Consider the following 13,130-nt stretch of genomic DNA (forward strand, 5'->3'; position numbering starts at 1 on the left):
AGTAGAGACGGGGTTTCACCATGTTGACCAGGATGGTCTCGATCTCTTGACCTCGTGATCCACCCGCCTCAGCCTCCCAAAGTGCTGGGATTACAGGCTTGAGCCACCGCGCCCCGCTGTTTTTTCTTTTTTAGATGAAGTCTTGCTCTTTTCACCCAGACTGCAGTGCAGTGGCGGGATCTCAGCTCACTGCAACTTCCGTCTAGCAGGTTCAAACAATTCTCCTGCCTCGGAGTCTTGAGTAGCTGGGATTACAGGTATCTGCCACCATGCTCGGCTAATTTTTGTACTTTTAGTAGTGATGGAATTTCACCATGTTGGCCAGGCTGCTCATGAATTCCTGACATCAGGTGATCCACTCACCTCAGCCTCCCAAAGTTTTGGGATTACAGGCGTGAGCCACGTGCCTGGCTGTTTTCAGGTATGTTTCTTTTATGCCTAGCGTGTTTGTTCCCTTTTCAGGACATGGCCTCACTCTGTCTTTCATGTCGGAGTGCAGTGGCAACATCAGAGCCGCAGCTTTGAAATCCTGAGCTCCAGCCACCTCAGCCTCCCGAGTAGCAGGGACTCCGGGTGCATGTCACCAGAGCTGGGTAATTTTTATTTTAATTTTTTTGGAGAGATCTGTGTTCCTCGTGTTGGTCTTGAACTGCTGATGTCAAGTGATCCCCCCAGTGCAGCCTCCCAAAAGCACTGAGTTTACAGCATGAGGCAGCGCCCGGCCCAGAGTCACATGTTAACATCAGCTCCTCACTGCCCGGCTCCAATTTTGGCAGTGACTGAAAACCCTAAGGGAGAGTTTCTGGTCAAGCCCTGCCCAGTCTGTGAACGGGGGGAAATGGAAAGATGGCATGTAGACAACTATTTTGGAGAACTGGCCAGACAAGTGCTGAGATGCCGTTTCCTGGAATACAGGACCATGAGATGTCCAGTCCAGCTGCCTGGTCCAGGGCCCCTGGCACCATCTAGTTTGGGAGCTCACCCAGAAGCGACCTCGGTTGCCCAAAGCAGCTGATCTTCCTACTAATCTGGTCTCATTTGAGAGATGTAACTGGGCCCTGTCCTCCAGGAAACCATTTCTGTGGGTGCCTGTCTTTGTCCTTGCCCTGGCTGGCCTCTCTGTACCATGAGAACTTGGATTTGCAAGGCTCTGCCTGTCAGCTGAGCATCACAGAGCAGCTCTTTTCCATTCCAGTGAGGATGCCCAGGCTCCTACACCCCTGCCCCAGATCTGACCATTCTCCCCTTCACTAACAGGTGACCTCCAACCCGATCCTGTTCCGTCTTCTGGCAGCTGCTCTGAGAAAGGGCATTTTGGCCTCAAGGGCTGAGCATGTCACTCCCTGTTTTCTGTTGATCTTTCCAGCGCTGTTTGGGACAGCCCATGCATTTGTCCATATACTGCTTCTTTGGAAGGCAATCAGGGCTTTCTTTCAGGGGTGGGTCTAAAAGTTCTGGTGAGATTTGTGTATGAAGTCTGCCTTCACTACCTGCATAGGACTAGCACGCTTCCGCTGCACGATTCTGCAATCTTCCTACATTTAAAAAAATTTTTAAATTTTATTTATTTATTTATTTTGAGACAGAGTCTGGCTCTGTCACCCAGGCTGAAGTGCAGTGGCGTGATCTTGGCTTACTGCAACCTCCGCCTCCTGGGTTCAAGTAATTCTCCTGTCTCAGCTTCCGGAGCAGCTGAGAGTACAGGCGCATGCCACAACACCCAGCTGGTATTTATATTTTTGGTAGAGACGGGGTTTCCCCATATTGGCCAGGCTGATCTCGAACTCCTGACCTCAGGTGAACTACCTACGGGAGCCTCCCAAAGTGACAGAATTACAGGCTTACATTTATTTATTTATTATTTATTTGAGCTGCAGTCTTGAGCAGTCATTCTGGCTAGAGTGCAGTGGCCTGAACTTGGCTCCCTGCACTTCTACCTCCTGGGTTCAAGGGATTCTCCTGCCTCAGTGTCAACAGTACCTGGGTATAAAGGCAAGTGCCACCTTGTGCTACTAATTTTTCTACTTTTAGTAACGACTGAATTTCACCATTTTGGTCAGGGTGGTCTCAAACTCCTGACTTCATTATCTGCCTGCCTCGGCCTCCCAAAGTGCTGAGATTACAGGCATGAGCCACCATGCTCCGCCACATTTATTTACTTATTTATTTAGAGACAGGGTCTCACTTTGTTTCCCAGGCTGAAGTGCAGCGGCTCCATCTCAGCTCACTGCAGTCTCTGCCTCTGGGGTCCAAGCGATTCTCGTGCCTTAGTCTCCAGAGTAACTAGGACTACAGGTGTGCCCCACCAGGCAGGGATAATTGTTTCTATTTTTTGTAGAGACGGGGTTTCACCAGGTTGGCCACGCTGGTCTCCAACTTCTGACCTCAGGTGATCTGTTTGCCTCATTGTATCAAAGAATTGGGATTATCGGGGTAAGCCACGGTGCCTGGCCTCTCACTACATTTAAATCATGAGGTAGTTCACACCTGTAATCCCACCACTTTGAGATGCCAAGGCAGGCAGATCACCTGAGGTCAGGAGTCCAACGCCACCCTGGCCCAACATGGGGAAAGCCCGCCTCTACTAAGAATACAAAAATTAGCCAGGCATGGTGGTGTGAGCCTGTAGTCGCAGTTACTTCAAAGGCTGAGACAGGAGAATCACTTTAACCCAGGAGGCAGAGGTTGCACTGAGCCAAGATTGTGCCACTGCACTCCAGCCTGGGTGACAGAGCGAGACCCTGTCTCAGAATAATAATGATAAGAATAAAATACACGATGCCGGGACACCTCAGCCCGAGCGCCTGCACGAGCACAGTCATGTCGAGGCAGGGCTGCCAGTCGAGATCCGGCCCCATCTCATCCAGCAGAAAGGAAGTGAGCTTGCGGGTAGACAGGGGGACAAGATCCCAGGATCTCAGCCTCTGCTCATGCATCAGCTCTGCGACCGAAAGTCAGCTGGGGGTGCTCTGTGTGCCTTGGTCTCCTCAGCTATCAAACAAAGGGATTAAATGAGGAAGTCTTTTCCAGGTGGAATGATCTCAGATTTGGGGCAGAAATGAATGGTCCTGCTCCCTGGGCCATGACAGTGGCCTGGCCTTGGCTGGACACAGCCACAAGGAATGGCTGGACTCAGCAGCCACACCAAACCCCAGACCAAGCAGAAACCTCCCAAGACTGAGGGGCTTGTGCCAGAGCGTAGGCTGCAGGTAAGAACCTGGGCCTGGGCTGTGTGTGGCAGGAGTCCTCCCTGTCCCAGGGCCCAGCACAGCAGTGGAGCACCAGCCACGTCATCCAGGCAGGATCTGTCCGGGACCCACCTGCAGGGGCAGAACAGCCTCTCCTAAGAGGCGATCGTCTCTCTCCAGGAAAGCAACAGTGCTCCCCGCCCCAACCAGACTGCCCGACTCAGTGGAGTTACTGCTGCTGCTCCAATGTCCTAACGCTGTCCAGCTGGCTCCTGCCTGTGCTCACCCCACACCCTCCCCCCTTGCCAGGCCTGCCTTCTCTGTGGGCTGTGCGTGGCCATCTTTGCCTGATTGAGCCCTGAGGTCTCCTGGGCACCCAGCCCATCCCTGCACCAGCTGCTTTCAGCCCCACCGGCTCAGGGCTTCTACCTAGTGGCTCTGATGATAAAATCAACATGCACGCAAGTCATCTCAGAGAACTTTAATGAAAGTGTCGGCAGTTCTTTCTCTCACAGTGGTGTTTAGGTGGATGAGCTCCATTGTAGTTGCTAAGACACCATCCACTTACCGAGAGAGAAAGTCAGGCTGCTTCAAACCCAGAGACCAATGCAAAAGAGCATCACTTGTGGTCAGAAAGTCTAGCAGCCATGCCCTGTGGGAGGCCACACTGGTGTCCGGGCCTTTGCCTGCTTTGCAGGGGAAAAGCCGATTCCCCATCCCGGAGAACCCTTCGTTTGCCAGCCCTGCACCAGCTTTGCCACTGCACAGGCTTTTGAGGCAGGAGGCAGGTAAGAGACGCAGCCTCAGATCAAAGCAGCCATCACCCCTGGGGCCTAGCAGGAAAGGAGCCCTTTAGAACATGGAAAGTGTGCTCATCGCATCGTTAGCACACATCGTACATAAATATAAGTTGCATGGGACGGAAGTGGGGCAGGGAAAGGAAATCCACACAGACATCGACAGATTGCTTTCCAGTTTCAAGGTGGCAGATGCACATCATGAGACCAGAGGAGACCGAGAGAAGGGCTGGATTTGGCTTTTCTAAGCAACATGTGTTCCCTTGCAGGGCTGGAGGGTTGTGGAGACAGACAGAGATAGAAGTCAGGACAGGGGAGCCCAGCGGGCCCAGAAAGGTACAGGGGCAGAAGCTCCTGTTCTGTCCTCCCACCCACGAGGGCGACACTTCTTGCAAACAGTGGCTGTGCTCTCCCAGCAAGAAAAAAGCACCACTAAATCAACACTACATACAGACACAGACAGAAAACTTTCACGTGGCTTTGTTTTCTGCCCCCTGTCTCACCAGGTCCACAAGCAGAGAGGAGTGTGAGGCGCATGGCTCCAGTGTCAGACTCCCCAACATGCTGCGTGCTGGACAGAGCTGCACGGGGTGCTGGTGTCATCCAGGACCCCACACACTTTCCTGAGTGTGATCCTGCTTCCCTCCTCTGGGCAGCTGCATCCTCTTCTCCTGCAGGGTTTTCTGGAATCTCGGCTCTGGGTTTGTCTCCCCTCTCCCCCCCCCTGCCCCAACCCCATTTTTCTGAAAAAGTGAGGCAATTGTTTATGAGTTAATTTGTTGAAAATAAGTGGCAGCCTCCACGCTTCTGTTTTCTTTCAGCCTCGTGGTCATGCAGGGTTACAAAGGATGCCAGGGCTCCCACACAGGTGCTGGCAGAGGGGGCGGAGGGTGGTCCTGTGCCTCTGCCTGCTCGGGGAGGGAGGCTGTCCCCCCGCCCCTCGTCCCTAGGCCTGGCTCCTTCCTGACCCTCTGAATATCCTGTAGTCCAGAGACTTCAGAACCCACTCCTGAGAAGAGCAGAGCCAGGCACTTAGAGGAAGACAAAATGCTGTCATTCCAGGATCTTATTAGGTGTCTGAATCTGTTAGGAAAAAAATTAGGAACTATGTATAAAACTTAAAATATTCAAGTATTAAAAGGCTATTTGAATCAAAGTTTTCAAACATGCCATCAGCAAGCTTCTACCACTAAGTGGGGACTTTTACAAAAGTTGAGCAAGTTCCCTGAGTGGAGAGAAAAATGAAGCCAACTGTGCCGGGGACACTTGGAGCAGGGAGGGTGTGGGCAGAGGGAAGCCTGAGAAGTCCTGGCCTGTGGAAGCCAAACAGGAAAGCGTGCGCTGGAGGGAGGTCAGGATCAGGGATGAGGTTGCTCTCCCTGGAGGAGGAACCCTAAAGTGCACAGCCTGGGACTCCCTCCCCTGGTGTCCAGTCCCCCAACATTTCATAGGCCTCCTGGAGCTGCCTTCCAAAAAGGACAAACACAGTAAGAAAAGATCCATTTCTGCACAAAAGTCCTGGAAAGAAGAAAAAAGAAAGCCGTGATGGAGTAAAAACATTACCCAGTGCTGACTTAGCCTCTCAATTCTTTTCTAAATGCAGTGTGGTTTCTAAGTCAGGGAATGGAAGAGGCCCCTCCCACACAGGGACAGGGCCATGATCCCAGAGGATGAAGCAGCAGAGTTTATTCAAGATACAACAGTGTGGGGATCCCGTCATGTTCCCGTCTCCTCGGAGAGGGCACTTCTCGAGAAGTGATCCAGGAGGAATCTTTTAAACTCTGATAAGTTCCTAAAAACCACTCCCTTCACCCTGTCCCCCAGGGCCTGGCCCAGATTCTGAGAAGCACTGGCTTGGGGTGCCGTCCGGTGGCCATGTGGAAAACCGCGGTTTAAGGCCAGTCTGGGGCTCCCAGACCTGGCCAGGATGCCCCCCGGCCACCTGTCCTTCTGCTTTGTCTCACTGTCCCTTGGCAGATGGCCTGATGCTTGGGGCTGGCCCAAAGACACCTCAGGAAGGTTTGCTTCCCACTCTACAGATGGTCCGATTATCCAGAGGTTTCAGGGATGTCTATCTGCCTTCTGGAGATGGACAGGGGCCTTAAGACTTCGGTTGAGAACAGGATGCTCTGTCTCTGACTGTCTGGGGCAGGGATGGCCTCCAGCTGCAGGAAGTACGGCAGCACCTGGACCTGCCGGAAAGAGTGGGAAAGAGGAGGGAGGCTCAGAGGGTGCTCACAGCTGGTGATCTTTAGCCCCTAGTCCAGCTCAGGTGCTGGGGCCTCTGCTGCTGCCATGAAGCCTTTACAGTGAGACGGGGAGTTGGGGGTGCGGATGCAGACAAGGCATGACTTGGGGGGTTATTTTAGAGGTGCACAGGGCCTTGCTCTGTCACCCAGGCTGGAATACAGTGGCTCCATCATGGATCACTGCAGCCTCTAACGGCTAGGCTCAAGCCATCCTCCCGTGTCAGCCTCCCCAGTAGCTAGACTACAGGTGTGTGACACAAAGCCTGACTCATTTTTCTTTTTCTCTTTTCTAGAGATGGGGTTTCCTGCATTGTCCAGAGTGGTCTCAAACACCTGGGTTCAGTTGGCCTGCTGCGGTCTCCCAAAGTGCTGGGACTACAGGCATGAGCCTCCACATCCGAACACTCGGGGCGGTTTTAAGTCCCTAGCAAGGGGGTGCTGGTGCAGGACCAAGAGGTGGCCTGGGCCCCCCCAACACTCTCATCCATGCAGACCTGGGCAAGTGTCTCTCTCTGAATCTCAGGCACCACCACAGACAATGCAAGTAGGGAGCCGGGCAGGGCAGGACTGGGGGTGTGGCAGGTAGAGGCCACCTCTATCAGGTCGGGGCGGCATGGGCTGGATGGAGCCTGTCTTCCCACACGTGGGTCAAGACCTCCAAGGACCAGCTGTCAGTCATGGTGATGGGCGGCTGGGATTGGCAGAAAGCTCACTCTCCTTCTGTGAGGCTTGAGCAGTGTGGGGCCAAAGACCATGGCCAGGTTGTGCACGGACTTTTATTGACTGCCTTTTTCTTACCACCCTGTCGAGGACCGAAGCAGAGGGTCCTGTTTCTACGCCACCACCCAGAAGGAGGCAGAGGGGCTGGGCCGTGCTGGAGTCCTCAGGGAGGGAGCGACCTCGACCCTGGCTGTGCTGCAAGCTGATTCCAGCCCTGGTACTTGTGGGTCTCAGTGGCCCAGGACGAGGGATTAGCTCTGGGCTGGTGGGGAGGTGTCCTCCACGGTCGGGAAGTGAGGGAGTTGGGGGGTTCAAGTGCACTGCTGGCCTTGGCCAAAGCTCTGAGCTCTTTGTGAAGCCACAGTGCAGAGTGGGGAGCAGGGCAAAGAGGAGAGGCTGGGGCGGGGGTGGCAGTGGCGCTGGTCCCCAGAGGCAGCGAGGGACGGTAGATGGGTTGGGGGAAAAGGTCCTCGGTACTGGGGGTCTGATGTGAGCAGGGGGGCACCCTGTGGCCTGAGTTTCTGCAGCCCTCCCTGGGCGGCCATGAGAGAGCCGGGCTACCTTTTCAGGTGGTCCCGAAGGAAAAGGAAGATGAGCAGCTTGGCCTCCAGCGGGGACAAGGGCAGGGTAAGCATGGAGTTCTCCTTTGCAGCGGGGTCTGAAATTCCTGCAGAAGTCTGTGGGTTACTCCTCATGGTCACAACGAGCTGGAGACCTCTCCCGAGGTGGTGACATGGAGCACCCGGGACACGTGTTCCTGAACAGCCCAGGCTCGTCATCATCCTCACTCCCACAGCGCTGGCCCCCAATGAGGACCCTGTGAAGGGCGCCAGTGTGGGGTATGAGCCACCTGAATGCCTTTTCTCTGCCTCACAGGGGTCAGCAGCAGCTGGAGAACAGCAGCAGGAGGTGGCGTGAGAGCAGTGGGAAACTGCGGCTGCCACCCCCTCCTGAGGGCAGCCCAGAGTAGTGCAGGTTCAGCATAAAATGAAAAAGGGGAGTGAGGGACACAAGGAGGTGGGAGGTGGGTGGCCCCAGCCCCACAAACTATGCAGAGACCCTCTCTTCACCTAGACTCCACAGGGGCACCTCAGGCTGGTAGAGAAGGTCCTCTGTGCATGGGCCCAGGAGGGAGACCTGCCCTAAGGGTCATGCAGAGGGCATAGGGCCACACAAACCAGTGCCCTGCTTAGACATCAGCCTCCAGGTTGACTCAGGGTCAGGCCAGATTTGATCCTGTGCTTGACTGGGCCAGGACCTGTAGCTAGAGCACCTGGGGACCCTCGTTCAGCCCTGGTCTGCGGGAAGGGGGACAGCAGACTTTAGGACCCCACAGCACAGCAGTGCTGAGCATTTTACTCTCTTGGTCTCCTTGAGGAATAGGACAAGAGTCCTCTGGGAACAGACGAGGACTTACACGACAGCCTCGGTTCTGACCCCCGCTTTCTGAGCTTGGTTAAAACACTGACCATGGCAGAAAGGACACAGCTTGCGTTCCCCACACCTCACTTTCCACAGCCCCCAATGGCAGCAGCGCACATGGAGCCGCCTCCTATGATGCCAAGCCCTCCAGTGCTCACCGATGCCCTCATCGAAGTTGCTTAGAACTTGTCAGTGAGGAGGGGCTCGGGCAGCTCACAGAAGTAGAACTTCAGCATGTCTGCAATGGCGTGTACGTCCATCTCACTCATCACCATCGACACGTCCCTGTTATCTGCAAAGAACATGGAAGTGCTGCCGCCTCCTTGAGGATCCCGAGTGGGTCTCCAGCCATCCTTGCCTTGGCTAAAGCACCGTCCCTGCCACGCTGGCCATTGTCCTGCGGGTCCCTCCCTGGCTTTGAGCCGCTCATGTTCCTCCTCCCAAGAGCTGTGCGTGGTTCTGTGTCTGTGTAGAGATGATGGAGGGGCGTGTGCATCCCCATATTTCTCCCCTGCTTGGCCCAATGTGACATCCAGGAGGAGGCCAGTGCGGCAGGACTCAGAGCCTGCATGGGAATCGGGTGGCTCTGCCCTGATCATAGCAACCACCCCTGTACCAGTCTTCTGACAGCAGGAAGGCTGTGGGAGAACCCGATGGGCTTCAGTGTTTGAACCAGTGTCTTCCTTTGGATCCAGTTGGCCACTGGAGCTGACCTCCCACCACAGGCCAGGTCCATCCTGTGCCCCCAGAGGGACTGAAACTATCACACGGCCCACCCAGGGGTGCTGAGCATTCTAGGGGTCCTGGTCTGGGTGGCTGGTGTGTGTCCCAAAGAAATATCAGAGGCACAAAGTCCTATTGCTTTGAAGTTGCTGGACAAGGACACTCTGGGTTCTCAGTGCTCTCCCCTGGTGTTTGGGGCAGGTCCAGGTCCTTCATACCCCGTGAGGGGTGGTGAGATGGAGGTGGAGATGGTGCAGCCCCGGCCTGAGCTGGGCCCCATCAGTGCCCTCTGCCGCCACATCCTCACACTAGACAGTAGACAGAACACACTGAGTCCCAGGCTTCCCCACCTTATGTCCACCCTCAATGCAGGAAGGCCAAGGCCCCCCAGCAGCCCCTGGTCCACCAAGCAAGCGGCATGGGTGGGTAGGATGGTTCAAGAACTGGCTTCTACAGAAATTCCTTCTACAATTCTTGTCTTCTGTTTCTTAAAAATAATAAAACAGTAAATGAAGAAAAGACACAGTGAAGAATGTGACGTGACCCGGCCATGGAGCGCTGTGAGATCTCATCGTGGACACTGACGCCCACACCACCATCACGACCCGATCCAGCTAGTGACAAAGGCTGCCGTCAGTGCCTGGATGTCCGTGGGCACTCCAGACACGCAGTAGATGCCCACCTCCTTCATGCTGTGATGCTTGATCTACTCCACACATTGGTGCAAGACAAAGGGCAACTCGGACCTCTGTCTCCTGTGGGAAAAGGAAATGTTCTCAGTGTCTTGACAGCCCTGCTTGAGCTGCAGCACAGGAGACCTGCCCTTATCTGCACACCCAGAGTGGGGCTGAGGAGGGTGACGAAGGTGCCCAGGTCTGGGGCTGCACGCAGAGCCTTGTGCATGCCTGCCCTCTCTCTGCAAGCTCAGTCCTCGTTGCATGTACTTTCTCAGGACCTTTCTAAGAGGCTGAAGCATCCAGACCCCCGGCAAGTCACACATGATCATTCGGGGAGGCTCAGGAGGCCTAAGTCAAGTCAGCACAGGAAGGGCATCTGAAAGTTTCCAGGCCTGGGGTTAGCAGCCTCTGCTCCCAGCTGGGAGATCAGACCCGGTGTTGGTCCTGCCACCCAGGTACTGTGTGAGAGGAGAATTCCCTGACCCCTGCCACGGGCCCAGGCCTTAGGACACATTGGACAAATGAATGAAGTGCTGTCTCAGAACCACTGCTCCAAGTCCTGCGAAGCTTCGTGCTTTTCTCCTCTGACTCTTGGCAATGAACAATTTCAATACCCCCACACAGGACACTAGAGTAAGAACACTTCAAAGATAAAAGGCAGTGCTGTGCTGAGACCTTAACCTTAGTTCTGTTTTGCAACTGGACTTAGGAGCACATAAAGCTGCTTCTCAAGCCGCCCTTATTAGCAGTGCCTATGTGGGGGAGCTGCTGATGGGGTCCTCGCTGCTCATGTCCAGAACTCTCCAGAGTGCTCTGCAAGTGGCTGCCGTACAGTCGCGGGTGGGGAGTGGGGTTCAGACACCGAAAGGATTCCAGTGTGTGACGGATGGCGGCCTAGCCCACTTGACCAGGATGTTCAGGGGCCCAGCCGGATTCCATCCTGGGGAAGCAAAGAATTCTCAGAAGATGTGGTCTGTGTCTGCAAGAACTGCTCTCAAACCAACAAACTGGCTTCTCTTGGCAGCTGACTCCAGACAAAGGGGCAGGGTTATGACCATTCAACAGGAGCCTGGGACCATGACAAATCCCAGGTGAGGGCAGAAAACCTGCACTCAGGCAGCTCCCGGAGCCAGACTACTGCTTCCAAGCAAGGTGACAAGGACATTCCTGACCTGGTGTTGAGTAAACACAGGAGGTAGCTAAACTGTTCCCTGGGGTCTGACCTCACTGTGCAGTGACCACGCACAGAGAGGAGACCCACACACGCTCTGTCCTGCAGAAATAGATGAAGGCACAGCCACCCTCACTGGGTAAGCCGAAGCCTCTTCCCTCTCACTTGGCGACCACAGCAATCTTGACTCCGAAGATCCCTGTCTGTATTCGGGACAACATAGTCTGCAAGCTAATCTCCCTGCTGGTGAACTTGACCGAGAGCTTTACTTCAATAACAGTGGAGAGAAGGGGCACAGTCCTCTAATCCTCCTGGTCCTCAAGTCCAGGTTCCCAAGGCCCCCTGTGGGGGTCTCGTCAAATATTTCAAACCTCAAGGCATACAGAGTTCTCAGCCTCAGGTGGGGCCGGCCCTCGGCGAAGCCCCTAGTCTGCTTCAGCGAGGCCAGGATTGTTGAAGATGGTGTCAAAGACTGGCTTCTGCAGAGCCACCTCCTAAAATCCCCATTGCTTCTCTTGCTTACTTGCCGCTTCTTCTTCCTCTTCCTCTTCCTCCTCCTCTTCCTCTTCCCCTTCACTTCTTCCCTTCTTTTTCTTCCTTCTCCTCTTCTTCTTCTTCTTATGCTTCTTTCTTCTTTCTTCTTCCTCTTCCTCTTCCTCCTCCTCTTCCTCTTCCCCTTCACTTCTTCCCTTCTTTTTCTTCCTTCTCCTCTTCTTCTTCTTCTTATGCTTCTTTCTTCTTTCTTCTTCCTCTTCCTCTTCTTCTTCTTTTAAAGATAAAGAAATTTGCAATGTTTCCCAGGCTGAACTCGATCTTTTGGGTTTCAGTGATTCTCCTGGCTCAGCCTCCAAAGTAGCTGAAACTATAGGTGCACTGTACCAGGCTTTCTCTTTCTTAGTAACAATTAAAATTAAATAGGAAAGACAGAAAAATATAAGAAAAAGCCAAGAATCATCAATATTAATATTTCACCATACATACCCAGGCCTTTTTGAGTGTGTCATGCTTTAAATGGCTACACATTTCCAGGGTACCTAAAGACAACTGAGGGTTCTCCATTTCTTCAGCCAGACCCGAGGTCCCCAAGTGGAAGCCCCACCTGCCCTGGTGGTGCCATCAGACCTCTGTGTGAGGAGGGATGCTCAGGGCCCAACTGGCACCTGCATCCCAGCCAGTGAATGAAGATTCCTGTGCACGGCTATTCTGCTCTTTGGGGCCCTCCCTCCTCCAGCCAGGCTCCCTTTCAGATGATGGCTTAGGCTTAGTTAGCCACTTCTTAGTGATTTGAGATGAACGGAAACCACCCTATCCTTCTGGGGAAAGTCAGGACCAGGAGAGTCCCATACACATGTACCCCATTCATGGCGATGATGGTGGATTGCCAGTATCTGTCCTGCAGGGCCTGTGGGTCCAGATGAAAGCACCAGTCCTGATTGGCAGAGGCCCTGGGGTCTGTGCAGAGGCCCCAAGGGGAAGCAGCCCTCACCCACCACTTCTCTAGCGCTCTTAGTCAGAGGTAGAGTCCTAACTGCGGCCAGCACCTCCATCCAGAGGCCAAGAGAGGTGGAGTAAAGAGGAGACCTGCCAGACACCTCTGGAATCCAGGGCCCCACTATTCCCAGAACCCTGCTGCCTGGGGCCTCCACCCCCTCCTTCCTCTGCCCCTCCCAGTTGGGAGCTGAGGCTCAGGCTGGCAGGCATTCTCCAGCCCGCTCCCATTACCACGGCTGCTATGTGGAGCTCAGTGAAAGGCGAGTTGTTCAGCAGCAAATTCAGTAGCAACTCCTGGGGGACTGGCACCCACGGCTGCTGTCTGGGGAACTGTGGACACTGTTCTCCCCCTGCACGATGAACAGCTTGTGGCAGGAGGGGCCTGCAGGCCATGCCAGTCCCATGGTTGAGAATCAGGCCCAGAAGGACCCAGAGCCAAGCCCTAAATCAAACAGCTGGTAAGGGGACCGGGAGGAAGCCCCTCTGTGACCCCTACAAAGCACTGTCCAGGCAGCTAGCCTATAGAAACTTGTCCTTTAATGTCACCTGAACACAATCTTTGCTGGTAAAAAACACCCTGACTGTCACGCCCAAGCCACATATCCCCCGTCCATGAAGGCTCTGTCTCCCACTTCATGGGGAGCACAAGCTCTATGTCAGCAGTTCCTGGGTACACTGAGTCCACGGGCTGG

The 13,130-nt window shown here is 54.4% G+C and overlaps 1 pseudogene; it reads right to left on the reverse strand.

Annotated features, from left to right (window-relative positions):
• Nucleotides 1-5,922: 5,922 nt before the first annotated feature.
• On the reverse strand, nt 5,923-12,831 carry LOC119467918 (annotated as a pseudogene).
• Between the last annotated feature and the right edge of the window lie 299 nt (nt 12,832-13,130).

The sequence above is a fragment of the Cebus imitator genome, unplaced genomic scaffold (assembly GCF_001604975.1).
Source record: "Cebus imitator isolate Cc_AM_T3 unplaced genomic scaffold, Cebus_imitator-1.0 Scaffold352, whole genome shotgun sequence".
NCBI classification, from domain to species: Eukaryota; Metazoa; Chordata; class Mammalia; order Primates; family Cebidae; genus Cebus; species Cebus imitator.